The sequence below is a fragment of the Nymphaea colorata genome, chromosome 2 (genome assembly GCF_008831285.2).
Source record: "Nymphaea colorata isolate Beijing-Zhang1983 chromosome 2, ASM883128v2, whole genome shotgun sequence".
Taxonomy (NCBI): domain Eukaryota; kingdom Viridiplantae; phylum Streptophyta; class Magnoliopsida; order Nymphaeales; family Nymphaeaceae; genus Nymphaea; species Nymphaea colorata.
This window is the reverse complement of record NC_045139.1, coordinates 13,228,996-13,235,150: the sequence shown is the minus strand read 5'-3', so window position 1 is coordinate 13,235,150 and position 6,155 is coordinate 13,228,996.

Sequence of the window (6,155 nt, the reverse complement as noted above, 5' to 3'; positions counted from 1 at the left end):
AAGCCTGTAAGACTAGGCCGCAATCTTCCTTTTGACGTCTCTTTCTCTGGCTTTGGGCAGAGATCAAGATGCTTACTAGGGCCGATCTTAACCTATCCTAAATTCTGCTCGAGAGGGAAGGAACCAGGAGATGAATTCAGTACTAACCTCAATCTCTAGCAGCTGGAGCGTGCACTTGGGTACTAGGCGACTAGAGCCACGAGTCGCTCTCCTCTAAGCCTTCACGTGATTCTTCTCCAGCCTCTAACTCCTTCCGAGAATGAAGAAGTTGCACCATGAGACGATGATGATTCGGTCGGAGAATTTGTGCGTAGGAAGAATGTGCTCCAAGAGGATTTCCGGTGGCCTCAAGGAACGTCTTCAAACCTGTTTTGTTTCAACGAGAGCTACGCATTGGAGTTTTGGGATTCTGGTCACCGGCAGTAATCCGATGAAGGGAAGAGAGAAGCAAGAGCCAATTCATACGAAAACTTCAACTTGATTCTTAGATTGCATACTTAAAATCTACTTACAAAAGAGTTTAAATACTTGAAATAAAAACCAGTTCTAGCATATGAACCGAGACATTTGCTGAAATGAAATGACTCAACATAAGCAAATGCATAAAGGGAATGAATCGAGACGAGACATCTCAAAGAGCTAGAACCTCTTGAACCTTGGGAGTCCGAGGAGGCGACTTGTCTGGGTGCCACCCAGACTCTGTCAGTATCGAGTTAGTCTTACCCGTGCAGGCTTAGCTATATAATTTGTCTAAGTTAGGCCTTAGACTACCACGTTGGACCCGGTTGTAGGACTAGACTCTAAGTTTGAATTTGTTTCAGCAGGGTCTAGGTCTTGATCTGCTTGGGAGTCCTCGGCCCTCAGTCCCTGCTCGGTTGTTGATGCTCCGCCCACTGCACCAACTTTAAGACTGTCGCTAGCCTCCCTTGATCTTTCTGTGGCTTCTATCTTGACGCTCGCAAGCCTGGCCGAGGAAGCTCGGTCTTCTCGGCCTCGCTTGGCCTGCAGTTCTCTGCCAATGGGTAGGAAGGTCTGCATCAGTTTATGATAAATCTTGAAATGGTGGGTGACGCAGCTCCTTTCCTTTTTAAGTACGTATTGATCACTGAATCACCCTCATTTTTTCGATTGCTGCCAAGTTTCTTTAGGGTCTCTGTCGTAAGGGGTTTGCTTTTTAAGGAATCTTTTAAAATTAGAAGGAAGTTCTTATGAATTTTTAATGCATGAAAATTTGGGGAGCCTAAATAATGCACAGTGAATTAAATAAATTCTAATATTGAGTTGTAATTTGCTTGCCGAACCATCTAGCGTTCTTGAAGACGGTGAGGCCCAAGTGTGACCTGCGCACTGATTTCCTGCCTTTCAAGGTTTATCGAGTTAACTCATGCAGACCGAGGCAGAGTCATTTATAAAAGTGTAGCAGTGCCTCTAACCTGTCTGTAGTATAGGCAGTACCAGCATCGAATACTTAGCACGCGCTCTCTTCGTTACCAGCCTTCCTCACGGGTCCTATCCCTCTGCCCAGACTGGTGAAGCAATTTAATGCCACTTATACAGATAGGTGTTGACTAAGAGGAGTGGTGTTTACTGCTTGCGCAAAGTTCGACCAACCGACTTGTTCTTTAGTGTTGACGATGACGCATGCATGCATTTTCACTGCCATGCAATGGGTGGAGAAAGAAGAAGAAGACGTGAGTCTCTTTCACCACCTGGATTTTGGTTGCCCACATGAAGCTCTTTCTTCGTGTAGACAGCTTCATTGTTTATGAGAAAATTCTTCTGACGGTGGAAGGACTAGGATGGCAGAGAAATGTTCCGATTTTCTTCGGGAAACCGAAGTCACATCTTCCTTCGCCGAAAAAGAAGAAATTCGGCCATCCCCCTCCCTCTTCTTTCGACCATTCGGATCTCGATCTCTGTCCAGTTTTGATCATTTCATGGGTGTGGTTACCGCATCAGGCATATGAGAGGTCAAAGGTGGACTTGAAAATTCAAGAATTATACATAAAAGCGTTTGTGGTTTTGTCCATCGTATTTGGAGGGAGAAATCCTCTAGCCTCACAGTATAGTATACCGGCAGATACAACAACTACACCTGCGCGATGCAATCATGCGGGGAGTATGATTGAATGGAAAACAGATTGGTCGAAGGATTTCAAGCGTCTCCTTCTAGGGCCGTCCCCCTCTCCACGGCACCAGCGATCCTGGCATGAGCCGGTATCGTTGAGGGTTTTTCCAAAGAAATTTGCCTTGTAGGGCAATTTTTTTTTTGAAAAAAAGGGGAGTGGTTACCGCCTCCCGATACTGCTCCGCAGAGCATTGCCGCTCCTGCTGGGGCAACCGCCTCCCCTAGGCGGCAGCCCTCCTTACACCAAATTTTTGTTTTTCAGCAAAGAAAGAGTCTCTTCACCGGCGCCGAAGGTGAAGCCCTGATGGGCATAGCTGAAATTGCGCAAGGGAGGCGACGGCTCCTTCAATTCTCTCTTTATTTGGTTTGGTAAGGAGTGCATGGACAAAGGCCACCGGTGAAGCCTTGGAGGCCGTTGGAAGGGAGGTTGTCGCCTCCTTCCATACCACTGGGGATGGCCCAGCTGGGCGACAAGCGGCCAAGAAGAAGAGATGCCTACACGTGACAATAAATAGATAGAGACCACCACTTCCCGCTGTCTTTACTTTGGAGAGAAATTGAGAATCTGCATGCGGATCAACCGAGAGAACTAATGTCTTGGACCGCTAGATACCGAACTGGTCACTCTCGGAATCCAATGCCGGCACCGGGAAAGCTATGGGGGAGAGTGGGGTTTGGCTTTGGCGGGAAGAGACGGGAGGACGAACGTCCATCAACGCAGGCGAGGCCCATTTGGTTTTCCGCACTGAAACCTTCAATTAAAAGTAAGAATGTTGCCATTTCGATCTTACTTTAAAAACTGTAATTCTATAAAGAGTTATATTTATTTTCCAACAATAACTACTCTATTTAATAAAAGCGGTCAAGAAAGAGTTTGATGTAAATTTCGATGAACATAAAAAGTTACATAAGAGATGGGCATGTATAGTTAATTGGACAAGATTGCCAATCTGGCACCCCTTGGCCTACTGTTTACGGATCAAACATTACTATGTTACCAATTAATCAAATATTTCTTCTTCGGCCTCGAACTTCAGTTCGAATATGGACACATAAAATGCAAAATCAAACCCATATTTTCACAAGTAGCTGAATTCTGATCAACAACAAAACCGGATATTAGTGACAGGAAATCCCATAAAAAAATAAAATAAATTCAATTACGAGACAGATGTGGATTTCAAATACCGAACCATTGACGACCCTTGCTAGCCATCAGTGCTGCCAGTTGTTGTTTATAAGCTTGAAACAGCAACGGAATTAAGGTGCTTAGAATATTCTCAGCACCGCACGAGAAGACAGTAAGTGCTCTCTCATCTCATGGGAGTGCAAGGAGCTCGAGAGGTTTCAAGAACAAGAGCATTTGGTGGTATACCAGCCAATAACCATATGCCTACTGCATTCCGTATGGTAAGAGCATTAACAGATGGCTCTGCAATGGAGAAAGAACAGGGCACATTCACGTACTGAATGGCATTATCCCTTCTCTGTTTTGAAACAGAGGAAACAGATGTCGACAACAATTTTCACACGATGTCACAAAGAGACGACACGCAGCTGCCAACGAAAGGAAAAACGTCAAGCTATTGAATTGAAGGCAAAGCGGGATTAGCTGTACCGGAATTTTTTTTTTCTTTCCGGTGCGAGCTACTTTTGGTTACTAATGTGTGGCATGAGCATAAACAGGGGAGAAGAGTCGTGAACTGGGGTTTGGCAAGGAAGCGAGACATATACACCAACATGAGTAGGACTGAGGCGTTCTGTCTTCCTTCTTGCTTCTTCATTGGCGATGGTGCCGTCATGCATGGCTGTTCCCTCTGCTATGCTTCATTATTCATTGCCTGCGCATCAGCTAAACACAACAAACGCCTCAGAAGTGGACGATGGTCCCTCTGCTGCAGGTTCGCTCTGGGTCATGTTGAGGGGCTCGGCTAGCTTTTACAATATTTTATTCATATTTCTGTATATCTTAATGTGTAAAAGCACGTTCTCCCGTAATTGAACAAAAGAAAGTTTGTGTGATTCCGCATGCAGATGAGTAAAGCTGTGAGGTTATGGCGGTAACTGACGGTGATTTCATTTTGTTAAAGGGGACTGCAACTGCAGGTGCAAATGTTGCTAGTGCCGGCGATACGGCCGAAAGACACCCAAGTGTTTGCTTTGCTATGCCAACTGAACAAGGGAGAAGCTTGCTTATAGTGAGAGAGATATGCATTAGCTAGAGGGGTTTGATTGAAAAATTAATGCATGTAATACCAAATATTAGTGAACTAAGTTAAGTGGGCATCCATAAAACTTGCTTCACCTTACCAAAAAACAACCAAATTTAATCTCACTTCCACTTTTACGTATGTGGACGGATCAGCAGTATAGATTTACAGCAATGACATCAATCACTGCTATAGGATTAGGATAGATGGTGGCAGGCGTTCTACACTGCTGCAGGTACTGTGGAGTACAAGGTCACGCTAACGTTCCTACGTGGACTGGCTCAGCGAATTGACAAGTAATAGCTTAAGATTAAAAATTCATAAAGACTTGTTTAAATTTAACAGGTCGGGTGCCTGTTAATTTAGGATTACGTCAAATCAAGGAAATGGCACTTGTTGATGAACATGGCATGGCGCCTATCATTTGCAGTGGAGAAGATAATCGGAAAAACAAAGGCAGAGAAGTATGACGATAGAATTCTGAAGTTGGGTGAGAGATCACGGTACCCCACTCCGGCAGACGCCTCAACTCCGGCAGCAGGTGACTGAGTTGGGATAACTCACCTAACCATTCAGGCAAGTAGGTCAGCTTGGGGCCTGTCCACAATTGCCAACGCTTGCAGATCTCGGAGATGCTGGATCCATTGATCTGGCAAAGAATCCACTTCACCGATCTATCTTACTTCCCAAGTTTCTGAACACACTACGTCCGTCTACTGAATCAATATCACACAACTTCAACGACAATAATGAATGATACATTAGATACTGGGCACTATTGCTAGAGAAAATCTGCATATATTGAAGCTTAATTAGTAAGATGATGGTATTGTAGGACAGCTGCTATCGTAGCGGGTTCCTCAACCATTTGGGACACAATAGACAGTAAGTTTGAAAAGCCAATTCAGGACTAAATGCTGTTGCTGTCCCCAACATCTGCAGCTTGCATTGGTTTCGGGTAACCCATGCAGTTCTAACTTCTTCCTGATGTTCTCTAACAACGTATTTGTCAAGGATGTTGGATCGAGCTTAGGAAGGTCCCCCGTTTCAGTTTACGAAGTCCATCCATCAGGTATTGCCCTCAATTTTGGGCAATTCTCAGTCTCTAAACTTTGGAGGCAAGGCTTTATTTCAAATTGGGCCATTCTTCCAAGCTTCCCATCCTACGAATACGTATGTAGCAAGCGATTCAATCCCATAGATAAAAGTCTCAATTTTTAACATTTAAATTTCAAAGAGATAAGGAATCGGTTATGCTTCCTCTAACTTGTTCATGGGCATGAACTGACCGCTCCTCTAAGCTTTCCATGTTGGAAAGGACTAGTGCTGCCAAGTTGGGTAGCTGTGCTACCATGGGTAGATTCTTTCAAAAGGTTCCAACTCTTTGCAGATAGCTTATAAAGGACTTATCCAAGTAGGAAACCATCTACCGGCATAGTAAGACACTTGCAGTGCCTTGAGACACAAAAATATGCCTTCCATTCTTACTCAAAAATTTTTGTTGAACTGATGAGGTAATGCTACAAGGCAAGATATTCTCAACTCGTGTAATTTTGGCATCTTTTATGCCTCTCCTCTGTTACGTACCCTTTCTATATGACTTGAATGCTACCACCCATTCATGAAGTTGGAAATCAATTTATACTCACGAAAGAGCGGCAGCGCTTACGGACATCACCACATAAAATATCTATCTCCAGATCTATTAAGTAGAGTACTCTGACACGTCTCACCCTTTCTGTTTATTTATAAATAGCAGAAACTTTTTCCTTTTGATCTTGTGGCATGGAAACCTTTCTTTCCCAAGAGGTAACCAT